Source organism: Dendronephthya gigantea, unplaced genomic scaffold (genome assembly GCF_004324835.1).
Source record: "Dendronephthya gigantea isolate DGI-Jeju-01 unplaced genomic scaffold, DenGig_1.0 000180F, whole genome shotgun sequence".
NCBI lineage: Eukaryota > Metazoa > Cnidaria > Anthozoa > Malacalcyonacea > Nephtheidae > Dendronephthya > Dendronephthya gigantea.
In genome coordinates, this window is record NW_021163190.1 from 173,681 (window position 1) to 192,431 (window position 18,751).

The window sequence follows — 18,751 nt, forward strand, 5'->3', positions numbered from 1 at the left end:
TCTCTTTAAAGGTATATGTTTTATCGTCAAAGCGAGCATGCATACCGTGATGCAAACGAAAGTCATATAACCACATTGTTTTTATATTACGCATGTATTCACATTATCGTTTCATATACCTGAACGGAATAATAAATGTACTTGGTGTTTTAGCATATTCCTGCAATGACGAACTTATAACATTTCTGTGTACGAATTAAGTCCACTACACGCTTAATAAAAAATTTAAAAAAATTATAATTATTTTTTTAAAATAACATTGTTTTGGAGCATAACTCCATGTACCTGATTATTCATATCGTACATCACTGATAAACTGTTACAGTACGTGTTTGTTGGTGCGTTAATAAATATTATTCATTTATTATTTTCTTTATATATTATTAACACTAGGTAAGTGACAGACTACTTGAAAAGTGATCAGGGCTATGAAGTAAAAACGGTGGCACAGGAAGGGGTCCAGTTATCAAATTGAAAAATTTTGTCTATCCTAGAAAAGTCTATCCTAACTTAGGCCACATTTTCTCAATATAAAATGTCTTTGTCTATCTTTGTAATTGGACTATTCTCTTCCTTTTCCAGTTTTAGCCGTACCGGTAATTACTTCGTGACTGAACCAGATGTAAGGTAATGGTCATAGGGTTTTGAAAATGCCATGTGTGGATATGATTCGAGGAGTGGATATGATTCAAGGAGGAGATTTGATATGGATGGAACTGATTTCTTTCACCTATATTCCACTGTGATTGTTGATCAAGCAGACCAAATTCTTTTCAAAGAATTATTATTCATCCCACCACAAACTTTCTAGATCTGACATTTCGGCCATAAACAGCAACACTTTTCATATGCAGAACAAGTCTGTGTGGCAAGCTTGGTACTGGTAGAATTCTAAAACACTTAAATTTTCAAAGATACAAATTAATACCTTTGACATTTATATTTAAGGCATTTTAAAATAATTGCAGTTGTCTGTAATGTGACCATGTTTCAACATGATAATAGAATGCCCTTGTAAGCGCAACTGTGCAATACGTGTTTACTATTTAAAGGGGACACTTTATGCAACACATATTTAGTACAACCATAGAATACCAGCCCTGAAACTATTGAAATACATGGCCACTGGCTATCCACCATACACTGCACCTACTGACCTACATATAAACACTTTGACATTGAATTTAGCCTTAAGTTTGCAGCATTATATTGATGTGGCTACATAGCCAAACAGTAAAGGAACCTAGTGATGGAACATAGCCACATTAACATGCACCCAACAAGATGGTTTTGAATGTTGGTAATTGCAATCTTACCGAAGATATAATTTATTTCAGCTTGAAATTGTGCAGTTATCGCAGTTTATAAGCTGCTTTTAGACATTTAGGTTTTAGACGTTTTGTATAACTACAGAATTTAGGTTATGGCCTTCATTATGCTGTAGTAATTATTTCAAATGCATAAGGCCAGGTCAAACGTCAAACTTTTCATGCATCAAACCTAATGATAACAAGCTAAGTTTTTTGTTTCATTTTATTTGCATTATGTTTGGTGCATGAAAAGTTTGACGTTTGACCCAAGCCAAATCCATTGATCAGATTGCTATTATCACACACTAAAATGTTACAATGTACTGTTTTGTACAATATATACATTCCCCATGCATTATTATCCGTACAAATTATACACTATTGACTACCCCAGAACAACCTTTAAATCCCTAGAAGTGGGATTGAAGACATGTCTTCGACGAATATCTTACCTCGTTAGTACTTTTATCATCGCACAGTTCGAATTCATCGACATCGTCAATATTTACATCCAAATCGACCTCATGCATATTCATACTTGCCTGACGTGCGGCCATCTTGGATTTTGTTTTTGAACTTAGTAACCTGGCCGTGGTTAAACTTGTTGGTTTTTGAACAAATTTTGTCTGAAATAATACCTCGAGGACCGGCTCGTCATTTTTCGGTAACTTAGCCGCCATCTTTTTGTCGCCAAAAACATGGCGGACTTCGCCCTTCTGCGCAACCGCAGAAGCTCTGCTGACGCCACATGGTTCCTTTTGGCCATGGTAGTTACCACTGACCAGGCTCAAATATGAGCCCGCTACAAGGGTGTCCTCCCCCCTGGATTTATTAAACAACAGATTCTCCCCCCTGGCCTTTATAAAAAAAATTCCCGTGAAAACTTCAGTTTGTTTTTCTGAAATATAAAGTCATGAAAACATCATTAATTGGATTTTTTTGAAATATAAAGCGTTTTTTTAAGATGAATACAAGTCGTAGATGCTGTTATTGCCAACTCAAGAACAATTGTATATTAAAACGTAAAAAATTGTGGACAAAATTGAAGATTTTAATTCTGACACGAACTGACAGGTGTTTTTTTTATATTTTCATTATTTATACATTCCTATAACAAATGCTTGAACTTTTTGGCACTATTGTCGGACATTTTGGGGACAATTGGATATTTATGGACATCAATTAGACTTTTTTATACCCTGCATGAACTGCAGAATTACTGAAAGTATGCAATTAATAATGTTTTCTTGAATGTCTTCAGGACAATATATCTAGGTATAATCCAAAGAAACAGAGGCCAAAGCTCAGGGGCAAGATGCTTGGCAGCTGACTAAGTGCAAGAGTATAGTTTCAACCATGAGTCATATTTGCAAAGCTGAAAATATTTTCATAAAAACCAGGAGGGAGATGGACACAGTTTTTCACCTTGTATCGCGGTATGTCAGTGGTAACCACCACGAGCAAAAGGAACCATGTGGCGTCAGCAAAGCTCAAAATCCGCCATGTTTTTGGCGACACGATTTGGCAGCGAGCCGGTCCTCCAGGAATTATTATATAGCTCAGTGAGTTTCACTCCCTGGCAGTTTTCTGATCTCTTGGGACACTGGAATGTTCAGCGTTTTCTATGTTGGCAATAGTTCCATTTAATCCGTGAGATTAGGTTAAGATTAGGGTTAAATTTAGGATTAGGTTTAACCCTATTTAACAATAAACCTAGGACCTAATCTTAACCCAAATCGTAACATAATCTCAAATAATAAGTATGTCTCAGGGATAGTTTTTTTAACTCATTTACTGCCAAAACAAACTTCCTCTTTGCCTTGAAATTTCACTCCCTGACAGTTTACTGATCTTTCAATAAACTGGAATGTTTACCGTTTTCTATGTTGACAATATAATTCCATTTAATCCTTGAGATTAGGTTAGGATTAAGGTTCAGTTTAGGATCAGGTTTAACGCGAATAAACAATAAACCTAAAACATAATCTTAACCAAATTCCTAACATAATCCGAAAGATATTCAGGATTTGGTTAAAATGAAGAGCTATATTAAAAACTATCGCAGCATCGTCAGCACTTTTGAAAGTGTAAATTCGCATTTTAAATAGAACAAGTTAAAGCTTTTAGAGTCGACTTAAATTACTGCAAAATAACATTTCTCTAAAATCTACTGAAAATATCAGAAAAATGTTTCATTCTGCTCCAGCTCTCTCTCCGTCAGATCGCAACATTTTCAAATTCATTTTTGGAAACACCGCAGCAAATTCCAGGAATTCCTAAGTCCTGACAGGAAAGGACGCGTCTTATGCAAATACTTTATAAGGAAGAGTATTTGTCTTCATAAACTGATCATTTTGGAGAAGATTTCGAGAAAATACAAACACAGACTTCACCAAGAACGAACACTGTATCTATATCCAGTCTATACAGCGAGGTTTATACTACAGAGCGACAAACAACGCAGAACTTGCTTTATTATTACGACACAAGAACGTCCAACGTGTGCTGATGAACTGACCGTAGAGACTTTGGGCGAACCAAATAAAATGGTAAAAGATTTTATAAATGAGTTAAAAATTCGTTGCGTTTACATCGACAGAGGTTGTCAAGAAGTTGTAGAATTACAGCATCTTGACCGCCATGAAGATACATGTGGATATACACCAGCCGTTTGTACAAACCAAGGCTGTGGTTTAATTGTCAACAAGCGTGATCTTATTCACCATGAAAGTGAAGTCTGTGAATTCCGAAAGTTGAAGTGTCACTCGTGCGGAGAAATGACGAAAACTTTGGCAGATATGGAGGAAAGAATGGCGAATATCGAGAAGAATAATGTAACAATTGAAAATAAAATAACAAATTTAGAGAAAAATATGGCGAGAAATACCACAGTCGCAGTCGCAGATTTAAAAGCAGATATGGAAGGAAAACACGAAGCGGTTAACAACGAAGTCAAAGGATTGAAAACAGCTTTGGTCAGAGCTTTTGATGAAATTAAGGACGTTCTTATTACGATGGAGGGAAAGATAGAAGAAAACACAAGAAAAGTAAGAAATAGACCAAGTGGTGATAAGGAAAATATTATTGTTGCTGGAGGTTTTTTGACTAATTCTGTAGAGATGTTTAACTGGCGTCAAAGAACATGGTCGCCATTACAATCAATGCCAAAGAAACGTTGGGCAGCGACTTCATTTATTTATAACAATCATATGACTATAGCTGGGGGTTGGTGTGGTTTGTCTGACATTGTTGATGATATGATTAGAATGAATATTGACCCAAACCCTGATCTCTTGACACACTGGAGCGACTGTCCTGTTAAACTACCTGATGAGTTGAGATACCAGAGCAGTGTGCTGTATAATGATCAGTTGATAGTCTCTGGAGGTGATTGCGAAAATGTGTCATCTGACTTGATCAGATCAGTCGATCTTGTTCCTCCCTATACTGTGAAGACCTTATCAAGAATGCCAGAACCAAGACAAGGTCACAGCATGGAAATATTTGATGATAATTTGTTGATAGTTGGTGGAAGAACAACTGGTAATTACAAAGACAACCTCAGCAGTGTCGTACTGTACGATATAAAGAAGAATGAGCTGAAACAGTTGTCACCACTGCCGTATGAAGTGAGTGATATGGCAACTGTGAGATGGGGAGACAACATTGTTGTTATTGGTGGCATTAACAAACATAGAAAGACATTTTATACAGTTATCATTTACAATGTCAAGACAGAACAAAGTCACATGCTGCCATCAATGAGATGGAAGAGGAGTGGATGTACTGCAGTTGTTATTGAAAACAACATTGTAGTCCTGGGAGGGAGGGGTGAACAATTCCACTGGAAGTCAGTGGAAGGTTTCAACTTTGAAAGGTATTCTTGGGACGAACTTCCAAAAATGTCTAAAGCAAGAAGGGGGCACACTGCTGTTGTTGTGTGAACAATATGTAAGGTATTAAGTGAAAACTCCTAACATATTATGAACAATTGAAATGAACTATAAGATTTTCACAAAGTTATAGAAATAGATTGTAGCATTCTAAGTTGATTGTCAGACATATACTGATTTATATTTTTGTGATTGAATTTAAATTGAGTCAGTTCTTAGAACAATAATAAATCTTTGAAATAGATATTTTCATTGAGGAAGGTTAAAAATGAAACACCAAATAAAACATTTGAAATAAGCTTTTCTGCACCCCCTCCACCTAGGTTTTTCACCCCCTCCCTCCCACAGATTTTTTCACACCCCTCCTCCCCACCTACGTTTTTCAGCTAAAACCCCACCCCTCCCCACCTAGGTTCTTCTGCCCCAGTCCCCCAGACCAAGAATCCTAACTGAGCCTCTGCCTCAAGAAATAGTTCAGTTACCTATTTTAAATATCAGCCTGTCTGTAAATGATGTCTGTGTCTGTCAGACTGCCACAAACCAAGTCATATTTTAAAATTTAACAATTAACAAGATTTGGAGAGATAGTTTTACTCTTTATTAAAACAGAACCCTGATTAAATAATATAAATTGGTTTGTCAACTAAAATAAAATTGATGTTTCAAGTTTGCTCACAGATTGTTTTGTAATTTCACGTTTTCCATCGCATCCTTGAAGGCTTTTAGTACAAGATTTACATTATCTTTTGTACTGTTCAACCCCATCAGACCAACACGCCAGTCGCCATATCTGAAAAATTTCACGACAAAAAGTAAGGTTTTTCACAGGGAAAAAATTTATGATTATGGAGGGAATATCTTCAAATATGGAGAAGAAAATTGTGAATATGGATACCTTTCCAGCAGATCTTCCAAGACCACCTGAAATATCCATTTTATATCTGAAAAAGAAATTGATTATTCAATTTTAACACTCTCCCTCTTTATTGGACTTCTATGAATCACCACCCTGCAAATATTAAAATTGCAGTTGATAGCAGGGGGTATTTCTTCCCAAGATTCATCACTCAGCAATTATCGTAAATGGATGGAATCACCCCCCTGTTCATATTCAAAATGGGGCAGTTCGCAGGGGGGTGATTGCCTTCATTTACCGGTACTTGCTGAGTGAATGAACCACTTATGCAAAAAACAATGGAGTTGTTCTTCTGATAGGTATTCTGTGCCTACACTTTCTTTTATTTTTATTGTATTTTTATCTTTACTTGAAAGCACGACATGAAATTACCATTTAGACCTAACCCGGGGGGTGACGGGAGTCAATGACCAAATTCATTACTCATTCTGTTTCGAGAAATGCATTATAGTTTAAAATTTAGTTTAGCCGAATTCATATTAGAGGCGGGAAACTCGTCTTACAAGGTCAAGGAAAACAGGAAACTCGTCTTACAGGGGAAACTCCTCTTGGAAACTCATCTTAGACGGGAAACTCGTCTGATGTGAATCAGGCTACAGATGAGTTTCTCGTCAGAATTTTCCCGCCTAACTTTCCCGTCTAAACAAACGGTTAATTTGAACGGGAATCCCTTCTGGACGAGAAACTCGTCTTAAATTCGCATTTAGAGGGATAAATCAGACGAGTTTCTGAAATATCAAGACGGTCAAGGACGGAACAAGGGTAAAGCCCGCCGCACAAGAGAACTATCAGCTGAGCTAACGACCTCGCGAGGCAGTTAACTCAGCCTGAAAACTATCCGCACACGATAGAAACTCGCCTCTCGAGGCGAATTCCTCACGAAAAACTATCCGCACACGAGAGTAACTTGCTGAGCTAACAGCCTCGCGAGGTCTTCACCTCAGCTACCAGCTCTCGTGTGAGGCGCGCTTAACTGAGAAAATAAACAAAATTATTGTCGTAATAATCACGATACCCTTTTTAGCATTACCCGACCAATCACACGTGTAAATTTTATATCCATTCCAAGTCATATTAAGACGGGTTTTTACAATCAACTTTCCTGTCTAAGATGAATTTCCCGTGCCTAATATGAATTTGGTTGTTAATGTGAGAGAGATGATACCTTCGGCTTCTCCGGTTCCTTGAATATACAATCCATTGTTATATGGTTTGTTGTTGTTTGAATAAGAACGTGATTTTCGTCAGATCTTCGCAGCAAATGGTGTCATGACAGAACTCCCTGCTTTGCAAGTTATGTCGACACCATTGTGTGTACGAGAACCTCTGTATAATGATAAATTCACGTTAATTTAATTGTTTTGTAAGATTATAAGAATATTATCGATTCGCTGTGTTGTTACAAGGTTACATCTGGTCTTACCTTGGTGTTCCGAAATCCACAACCCTGACTGTCACATTCACGGATTGAATTTCTACCATTTGAGCTGCAAAGCTGACCAAGTTTAAAACATTCAACCGCATTATCTAGAAAAATAAATGCAGAAAAATACGATGAAGAATAACGAAGTGATACTTGAGAATTCTATGAACAAAGATATATATCACAATATGTATTCCAGTACCTGCAAAGACTAGGAATATAACAACGATCTTAACAACTCCAAACATCTTTAATCTGCTAAAATTTAATCTTCTAGCTCGAAATGGCTTTTCATCGATATAATGACCGCACTTATATAGGATGTTTAAAAAAACACAACACTTAATATTTATGAATATTTTGATACGCTATACGATCTTTTGTGATCAAAACGAAAGTGAATTTCATAAACACTTTGAAGTTGCGTTTTTCTTATTCACCACAGCTGTAGATCAATCCACAAGATATCCTGAACCATTTGTGTGTTGATGAAAACTCATTTAAATTGGAATATTATTGCACCGCGAAAATATTCAACTTGACTTAGACAGAGTAAAATACTAAAGTAGGTCACATCTGGGGGCATTGCAAGCTAATGGGTTAACAAGAGACACTGACAGATAGTTTTGTTAACTTATTAACTGACAGTATTCTTCCACTGATGAGTAAAATCATCTGGCATTAAACAGAGTAAAATACTAAAGTAGGTCACATCTGGGTGCATTGCAAGCTAATGGGTTAACAAGAGACACTGACAGATAGTTTTGTTAACTTATTAACTGACAGTACTCTTCCACTGATGAGTAAAATCATCTGACATTAGACAGAGTAAAATACTAAAGTAGGTCACATCTGGGTGCATTGCAAGATAATGGTTAACAAGAGACACTGACAGATAGTTTTGTTAACTTATTAACTGACAGTACTCTTCCACTGATGAGTAAAATCATCTGACACGATTAGGAAAAATCTAGGTTCATAATGCTGGACCATGCAGTTTGACCCAATCACTTCGCATACATAGCTCAGTGCGTTATACTCCAGTCCCAGTTCTCTCTCTCAGCTCGCGATATTTTAAAATTTATTTGTGGAAACACCGCAGCAAATTCCAAGAATTCCTGACAGCAATTGATGCATTTTATGCAAACACTTTATAAGGAAGAGATATTTGCCTTCATAAACTGATCATTTTGGAGAAGATTTCCAGAAAATACAAAAACCCAGACATCTTCTAGAACGAACACTGTATCTATATTCAGTCTATACAGCGAGGTTTATACTACAGAGCGACAAACAACACAGAACTTGCTTTGTTATTACGACACAAGAACGACGTGAAATATGGCTTCATACATACAAGGCTACGATGAAGAAAGGTTTGTGGACAAAATCAATCAAAATTTTCATTGCCAGATTTGCTTCAACGTCTTGAAAGAGCCGGTTATGTGTTCGAGAAACCAGCATTCTTTTTGCCGTTGTTGTATTACGAAACATCTGGAAAATTACCAAACATGTCCAACGTGTGCTGATGAACTGACCGTAGAGACTTTGATCGAACCACCGCGAATGGTTAAAGATTTCTTGAATGAATCAAAAATTCGTTGCGTTTACATCGACAGAGGTTGTCAAGAAGTTGTAGAATTACAGCATCTTGACCGTCATGAAGATACATGTGGATATACACCAGCCGTTTGTACAAACCAAGGCTGTGGTTTAATTGTCAACAAGCGTGATCTTATTCACCATGAAAGTGAAGTCTGTGAATTCCGAAAGTTGAAGTGTCACTCGTGCGGAGAAATAACGAAAACTTTGGCAAATATAGAAGGAAGAATGACAAATTTAGAAAAAAATATGGCGAGAAATACCATATTCGCAGTCGCAGATTTAAAAGCAGATATGGAAGGAAAACACGAAGCGGTTAACAACAAAGTCGATGGATTGAAAACAGCTTTGGTCAGAGCTTTTGATGAAATGAAGGACGTTCTTATCACGATGGAGGGCAAGAAAGAAGAAAACACAAGAAAAGTAAGAAATAGACCAAGTGGTGATAAGGAAAATATAATTTATGCTGGAGGTCGTTGGTCTAATTCTGTAGAGATGTTTAACTGGCGTCAAAGAACATGGTCGCCATTACAATCAATGCCAAAGGATCGTTATGGAGCGACTTCATTTATTTATAACAATCATATGACTATAGCTGGGGGTGACTGTGCTTGGTCTGGCATTGTTGATGATATGATTAGAATGAATATTGACCCAAACCCTGATCTCTCAAGACACTGGAGTGACTGTCCTGTTAAACTACCTGATAAGTTGCAATACCACAGCAGTGTGCTGTATAATGATGAGTTGATGGTCTCTGGAGGTGAAAAGAGAAATGTTTCATGTGATTTGATCAGATCAGTCCAGCTTGTTCCACCCTATACTGTGAAGACCTTATCAAGAATGCCAGAACCAAGACAAGGTCACAGCATGGAAATATTTGATGATAATTTGTTGATAGTTGGTGGAAGAACTGGTAGTTTCCAAGGCAACCTCAGTAGTGTCGTACTGTACGATATAAAGAAGAATGAGCTGAAACAGTTGTCACCACTGCCATATGAAGTGAGTGATATGGCAACTGTGAGATGGGGAGACAACATTGTTGTTATTGGTGGCCTTGACAAACATAGGAAGATATTAGATACCGTTATCATTTACAATGTCAAGACAGAACAAAGTCACATGCTGCCATCAATGATATGTAAGAGGAGGGAATGTACTGCAGTTGTTATTGAAAACAACATTGTAGTCCTGGGAGGGCATGGTGAGGATGAATACCTGAAGTCAGTTGAATGTTTCAAGTTTGAAAGGTATTCTTGGGAAGAACTTCCAGAAATGTCTCAAGCAAGATGGGGGCACACTGCTGTTGTTGTGTGAACAATATGTAAGGTATTAAGTGAAAACTCTTAACATATTATGAACAATTGAAATGAACTATAAGATTTTCACAAAGTTATAGCATTCTAAGTTTATTGTCAGACATAAACTGATTTGTATTTTTGTAATTGAATTTAAATTGAGCCAGTTCTTAGAATTATATATTAAAGAACAATAACAAATCTAGGAAATAGATATTTTCATTGAGGAAGGTTTAATTAAAATGAAATACCAAAAAAAACATTTGAAATAAGCTTTTCTGCTCCTCCCACCTTGGTTTTTTACCCCCCCCCCTACTACATAGGTTCTTCAGCCACAACCCCACCCCTCCCCACCTGGGAATACAACAACTATTATTACAAATAGTCTTTTGGGTTTACGATTAAACCATTCTTATAAAGTTGTAAATGCAAATGCTGTGTTATTCCTGAGTAAGCAATTTCCTGCAATTTTCCCAAGACTGAACCTTCATCAGCGAAGCCTGAAGACTTCGAAGGCGTGAAATAAAATATCTTTGCACTAAAACCTATCAAAAATGAATGAATTGAAGTTTATGAGTTCACGGCAACCAGGTATATAATCCATCGTAATTATCGCTACTCTGGTTTTAGTAAATGAAAGTAATCACCACACAAAGATTAACTTTCACGACCCAACGTTTCGACACTCCGGTCTAGTGTCTTCATCAGGGGTGATCTGATGTTAAAACTCGGTTCCTTATATACTCTCAAAATGACGTCATCTATTAATCAGATGTAAATACTCTTTTGGCAAATAGCTTCCGTCATCCCTATTAAGGGCACAAAGACTCGCATTAATATGCCAGGCTTCCAAACAACGCCTTTGTCCATAACGATCATTAGTGGTAATGACTTTTGAATCGTTCCACCCAATGTTATGGTTAGTTTGACACACGTGTTCCGCCAAGGCTGATTTTGAACTGTCTAAGTTCGATACGGCCTTTTGATGTTCTTTTAAACGTGTGCCGAACTGGCGTTTTGTTTGACCTAGATATTCTTTCTCGCAATCACCACATGGTATAGAGTATACAGCATGAGTTTTCTGTTTAGTCGCTACGCGATCCTTGGGTTTCGCGAAAATATGTCCCAATGTCTGAAAGGGTTTTAAGGCAACTTTTATACCACAATTATTCAGGATCCTCCTGATTGGTTCTGCAATTCCCTGAATGTATGGAACTATAGCAAAACCTGTTTTTGAGGAATCACCCTCTGAGGAATTGCATCTAGTCGAGACATTTCATTTACTAAAACCAGAGTAGCGATAATTACGATGAAAAATGAATGAAGTGAATTACTCTAGTGCAATACACGGCTCTACGAGGTTGTTCTCAAGTCATGCAACGATGAACCTTCCATATTTCAATTTAAAATTTATGGCTTTATTGTTGAAGATAATGAAAGCGAAAGAGAGAAATTGTGTACAAGTGAAATAGTCAGATTGTCTTTTAAATTGCCTCTGGAAAACTCATTTTGTTTCGAGAAATGCATTATAGTTTAAAATTTAGTTTAGCCGAATTCATATTAGAGGCGGGAAACTCGTCTTACAAGGTCAAGGAAAACAGGAAACTCGTCTTACAGGGGAAACTCCTCTTGGAAACTCATCTTAGACGGGAAACTCGTCTGATGTGAATCAGGCCACAGACGGGTTTCTCGTCAGAATTTTCCCGCCTAACTTTCCCGTCTAAACAAACGGTTAATTTGAACGTGTTTTAATAAAGAGTAAAACTATCTCTCCAAATTTTTTTAATTGTTAAACTTCAAAAATATGACTTGGTCTGTGGCAGTCTGACAGACACAGACATCATTTACAGACAGGCTGATATTTAAGAAAAACTTTAAGTGGTTAACAACGAAATCATCCTAAATGAATCTTGATATCCACACTGTGTAGCCATATCACAGATTAATACCCAGATACCCCACTTCAGATTAAAAAAGCGTAAGGGCTTGTTCAGCAAGTGGCTAGAGGCATTCAACATTCAACCCCCCCCCCCGAAATTTCAAAATGGAGACGAACTATTTTATACATGAAAATAAACTCCTCTCGTTTGCTAGAGAAAGGGACTGTGTGGTTAAGTTTGTGCCTAAATCCATCATCATCAATACGCGTTTAGAAAAAGTTAGTTATTAAAGACTACCTCGTTTTCAATATTGTACAAGTGTTGTAGGAGCGGCCGAGCGGAAAATTATAAGCAGTAGAAATCCCTGCTTGACGGTATATTTTCAAACATATTTCATTTAAAAAGTACTAGTGTGTGAATATCTTTACATTGAATGGCCTTTCCTGTACAAATCAATAAATGTACATATATTCCGCTTCATTTGAACACATCGTGCTGTTTTTCACTTCCAATTCAGTTCGGCTCCATTTTGAAATAAACATTTCGGGGGGGGGGGTTGAATGCCTCTAGTCACTTGCTAAGCATGCGCAGCAAGCGATGCGCAGTGACGAATCGCTTACGCTTTTTAGTCAGAAGAGAGACATATAGGTATTACTGGATCTGTGGCCATACCCTCTATCTATAAACTATTTGTTATGATTGATTTTTCTTGGTATAAAGTATCATTTTCTTCGAACTCATTTCCATATAATGAAATAAGAAATTCCTACCAACATAAACACAACCAATTGCAAGTCAGCATTTGAATAAACAACAGGTACTCAGCTTTTGTCACAAGACAATGATAATAACATATTTTATTTATACCACAAATTGCTGTCCACAAAACACTCTTTAAACACTTTAAAAGAAAGAGATATTTCTCTGTTGTTCTAAACAAATAACTTTGCAGGAAATACATTGAAATAATACAAAAATAGACATCTTCAAGAACGAACACTGTATCTATATTCAGTCTATACAGCGAGGTTTATACTACAGAGCGACAAACAACACAGAACTTGCTTTATTATTACGACACAAGAACGACGTGAAATATGGCTTCATATATACAAGGCTACGATGAAAAACGCTTCGAGACCAAAGTCAGTCAAAATTTCCTTTGTCAGATTTGCTTCAACGTCTTGAAAGAACCTGTCCTGTGTCCGACAAACCAACATTGTTTTTGCCGTTGTTGTATTACGAAACATCTGAAAAATTCTCAAACATGTCCAACGTGTGCTGATGAACTGACCGTAGAGACTTTGGCCGAACCACAAAGAATGGTAAAAGATCTTATAAATGAGTTAAAAATTCCCTGCGTTTACATCGAAAGAGGTTGTCAAGAAGTTGTAGAATTACAGCATCTTGACCGCCATGAAGATACATGTGGATATACACCAGCCGTTTGTACAAACCAAGGCTGTGGTTTAATTGTCAACAAGCGTGATCTTATTCACCATGAAAGTGAAGTCTGTGAATTCCGAAAGTTGAAGTGTCACTCGTGCGGAGAAATAACCAAAACTTTGGCAGATATGGAGGAAAGAATGGCGAATATCGAGAAGAATTATGTAACAATTGAAACTAAAATAACAAATTTAGAGCGAAATGTTGCACGGAATATCGAGAAAAACACGGCAGATTTAAAAGCAGATATGGAGGGAAAACTCGAAGCGGTTAACAACAAAGTCGATGGATTGAAAACAGCTTTGGTCAGAGCTTTTGATGAAATGAAGGAAGTTCTTATCACGATGGAGGGCAAGATAGAAGAAAACACAAGAAATGTAAGAAATAGACCAAGTGGTGATAAGGAAAATATAATTGTTGCTGGAGGTGTATTGAATGAGTCTGTAGAGATGTTTAACTGGCGTCAAAGAACATGGTCGCTATTACAATCAATGCCAAAGTATCGTTGGGGAGCAACTTCATTTATTTATAACAATCATATGACTATAGCTGGGGGTGACTGTCCTGGGTCTGCCATTGTTGATGATATGATTACAATAAATATTGACCCAAACCCTGATCTCTCAACACACTGGAGTGACTGTCCTTTTGAACTACCTGATAAGTTAAGACACCACAGCAGTGTGCTGTATAATGATCAGTTGATAGTCTCTGGAGGTGATAATGGAAATGGTTCATCTGACTTGATCAGAGCAATCCAGCTTGTTCCTCTCTATACTGTGAAGACCTTATCAAGAATGCCAGAACCAAGACAATGTCACAGCATGGAAATATTTGATGATAATTTGTTGATAGTTGGTGGAAGAACAACTGGCTTTAACGTAGACAACCTCAGCAGTGTCGTACTGTACGATATAAAGAAGAATGAGCTGAAATAGTTGTCACCACTGCAGTATGAAGTGAGTGCTATGGCAACTGTGAGATGGGGAGACAACATTGTTGTTATTGGTGGCGAAGACAAACCTGGCAAGACATTAGATACAGTTATCATTTACAATGTCAAGACAGAACAAAGTCACATGCTGCCATCAATGAGATGTAAGAGGAAGGGATGTACTGCAGTTGTTATTGAAAACAACATTGTAGTCCTGGGAGGGTGGGGTAAGGAGGGAGAGCTGAAATCAGTTGAAGGTTTTAACTTTGAAAGGTATTCTTGGGAAGAACTTCCAGAAATGTCTCAACCAAGATGGGGGCACACTGCTGTTGTTGTGTGAACAATATGTAAGGTATTAATTGAAAACTCCTAACATATTATGAACAGTTGAAATGAACTATAAGATTTTCACAAAGTTATAGAAATAGAGTGTAGCATTCTAAGTTGATTCTTAGACTTATACTGATTTGTATTTTTGTAATTGAATTTAAATTGAGTCAGTTTTTAGAATTATATATTAAAGAACAATAACAAATCTTTGAAAGGTTTTTTCACACACCCCCCCCCCTAGGTTTTTCAGCTACAACCCCACCCCTCCCCACCTGGGTTCTTCTGGCCTGGTCCCCCAGACCAAGAATCCTAACTGAACCTCTACCTCAAGAAATAGCTCAGTTACCTATTTTAAATATCAGCCTGTCTGTAAATGATGTCTGTGTCTGTCAGACTGCCACAGACCAAGTCATATTTTAAAATTTATAGATTAACAAGATTTGGAGAGATAGTTTTACTCTTTATTAAAACAAAACCCTGATTAACTAACATAAATTGGTTTGTCAAATAAAATAAAATTCTTGTTTCAAGTTTGCTCACTGATTGTTTTGTAATTTCACGTTTTCCATCGCGTCCTTGAAAGCTTTTAGTACAAGATTTACATTATCTTTTGTACTGTTCAACCCCATCAGACCAACACGCCATATTTGAAAAATTTCACCACAAAAAGTAAGGTTTTTGACTATAATGATAAATTCACGTTAATTTAATTGTTTTGTAAGATTATAAGAATATTATCGATTCGCTGTGTTGTTACAAGCTTACATCTGGTCTTACCTTGGTGTTCCGAAATCACCACAACCCTGACTGTCACATTCACGGATTAAATTTCTACCATTTGAGCTGCAAAGCTGACCAAGTTTAAAACATTCAACCGCATTATCTGGAAAAATAAATCCAGAAAAATACGATGAAGAATAACGAAGTGATACTTGAGAATTCTATGAACAAAGATATATATCACAATATGTATTCCAGTACCTGCAAAGACTAGGAATATAACAACGATCTTAACAACTCCAAACATCTTTGATCTGCTAAAATTTAATCTTCTAGCTTGAAATGGCTTTTCATCGATATAATGACCGCACTTATACAGGATGTTTAAAAAAAACGCAACACTTAATATTTATGAATATTTTGATACGCTATACGATCTTTTGTGATCAAAACGAAAGTGAATTTCATAAACACTTTGAAGTTGCGTTTTTCTTATTCACCACAGCTGTAGATCAATCCACAAGATATCCTGAACCATTTGTGTGTTGATGAAAACTCATTTAGATTGGAATATTATTGCACCGCGAAAATATTCAACTTGACTTAGACAGAGTAAAATACTAAAGTAGGTAATACCTGGGTTCTTTGCAAGCTAATGGGTTAACAAGAGACACTGACAGATAGTTCTGTTAACTTATTAACTGACAGTATTCTTCCACTGATGAGTAAAATCATCTGACATTAGACAGAGTAAAATACTAAAGTAGGGCACATCTGGGTGCATTGCAAGCTAATGGGTTAACAAGAGACACTGACAGATAGTTTTGTTAACTTATTAACTGACAGTACTCTTCCACTGATGAGTAAAATCATCTGACACGATTTGGAAAAATCTAAGTTCATAATGCTGGACCATGCAGTTTGACCCATTCACTTGGCATACATAGCTCAGTGCGTTATACTCCAGTCCCAGTTCTCTCTCTTAGCTCGCGATATTTTTTAATTTACTTGTGGAAACACCGCAGCAAATTCCAGGAATTCCTGACAGCAAATGATGCATTTTATGCAAACATTTGATAAGGAAGAGATATTTGTCTTCATAAACTGATCATTTTGGAGAAGATTTCGAGAAAATACAAACACAGACTTCTTCAAGAACGAACACTGTATCTATATTCAGTCTATACAGCGAGGTTTATACTACAGAGCGACAAACAACACAGAACTTGCTTTATTATTACGACACAAGAACGACGTGAAATATGGCTTCATATATACAAGGCTACGATGAAGAACGCTTCGAGACCAAAGTCAGTCAAAATTTCCTTTGTCAGATTTGCTTCAACGTCTTGAAAGAGCCTGTCCTGTGTCCGACAAACCAACATTGTTTTTGCCGTTGTTGTATTACGAAACATCTGGAAAATTCTCAAACATGTCCAACGTGTGCTGATGAACTGACCGTACAGACTTTGGCCGAACCCCAAAGAATTGTAAAAGATCTTATAAATGGGTTAAAAATTCGTTGCGTTTACATCGACAGAGGTTGTCAAGAAGTTGTAGAATTACAGCATCTTGACCGCCATGAAGATACATGTGGATATACACCAGCCGTTTGTACAAATCAAGGCTGTGGTTTAATTGTCAACAAGCGTGATCTTATTCACCATGAAAGTGAAGTCTGTGAATTCCGAAAGTTGAAGTGTCACTCGTGCGGAGAAATAACGAAAACTTTGGCAAATATGGAGGAAAGAATGACAAATTTAGAAAAAAGTTTGGCGAGAAATACAACAGTCGCAGATTTAAAAGCAGATATAGAAGGAAAACACGAAGCGGTTAACAACGAAGTAAAAGGATTGAAAACAGCTTTGGTCAGAGCTTTTCATGAAATGAAGGACGTTCTTATCACGATGGAGGGCAAGATAGAAGAAAACACAAGAAAAGTAAGAAATAGACCAAGTGGTGATAAGGAAAATATAATTGTTGCTGGAGGTTTTTGGATTAACTCTGTAAAGATGTTTAACTGGCGTTAAAGAACATGGTCGCCATTACAATCAATGCGAAAGAATTGTTGGGGAGCGACTTCATTTATTTATAACAATCATATGACTATAGCTGGGGGTTGGTGTGATTGGTATGACATTGTTGATGATATGATTAGAATGAATATTGACCCAAACCCTGATCTCTCAACACACTGGAGTGGCTGTCCTGTTAAACTACCTGATAAGTTGACATGCCACAGCAGTGTGCTGTATAATGACCAGCTGATAGTCTCTGGAGGTCGTAATGGAAATGGTTCATCTGACTTGATCAGAGCAGTCCAGCTTGTTCCTCCCTATACTGTGAAGACCTTATCAAGAATGCCAGAACCAAGACAATGTCACAGCATGGAAATATTTGATGATAATTTGTTGATAGTTGGTGGAAGTACAACTGGCTATACTGAAGACAACCTCAGCAGTGTTGTACTGTACGATATAAAGAAGAATGAGCTGAAACAGTTCTCACCACTGCCGTATGAAGTGAGTGATATGGCAACTGTGAGATGGGGAGACAACATTGTTGTTATTGGTGGCGTTGACAAACATTGGCAGCCATTAGATACAGTTATCATTTACAATGTCAAGACAGAACAAAGTCACATGCTGCCATCAATGAGATGTAAGAGGGGTGGATGTACTGCAGTTGTTATTGAAAACAACATTGTAGTCCTGGGAGGGAGGGGTGAGCATTTAGTGTTAAATTCAGTTGAAGGTTTCAACTTTGAAAGGTATTCTTGGGAAGAACTTCCAGAAATGTCTAAAGCAAGAATGTGGCACACTGCTGTTGTTGTGTGAACAATATGTAAAGTATTAAGTGAAAACTCCTAACATATTATGAACAATTGAAATGAACTATAAGATTTTCACAAAGTTATAGAAATAGATTGTAGCATTCTAAGTTGATTGTCAGACATATACTGATTTGTATTTTTATGTTTGAATTTAAATTGTGTCAGT

At 37.0% G+C, this 18,751-nt stretch overlaps 1 long non-coding RNA gene across 1 annotated transcript; it reads right to left on the reverse strand.

Moving 5' to 3' along the window:
* Positions 1–217: 217 nt before the first annotated feature.
* Positions 218–1,940, reverse strand: LOC114538346. Its single transcript, XR_003688719.1, has 2 exons — positions 1,763–1,940; positions 218–899 (listed from the first exon to the last, which is right to left on the reverse strand). It is a non-coding gene; the product is annotated as an uncharacterized LOC114538346 (long non-coding RNA).
* Between the last annotated feature and the right edge of the window lie 16,811 nt (positions 1,941–18,751).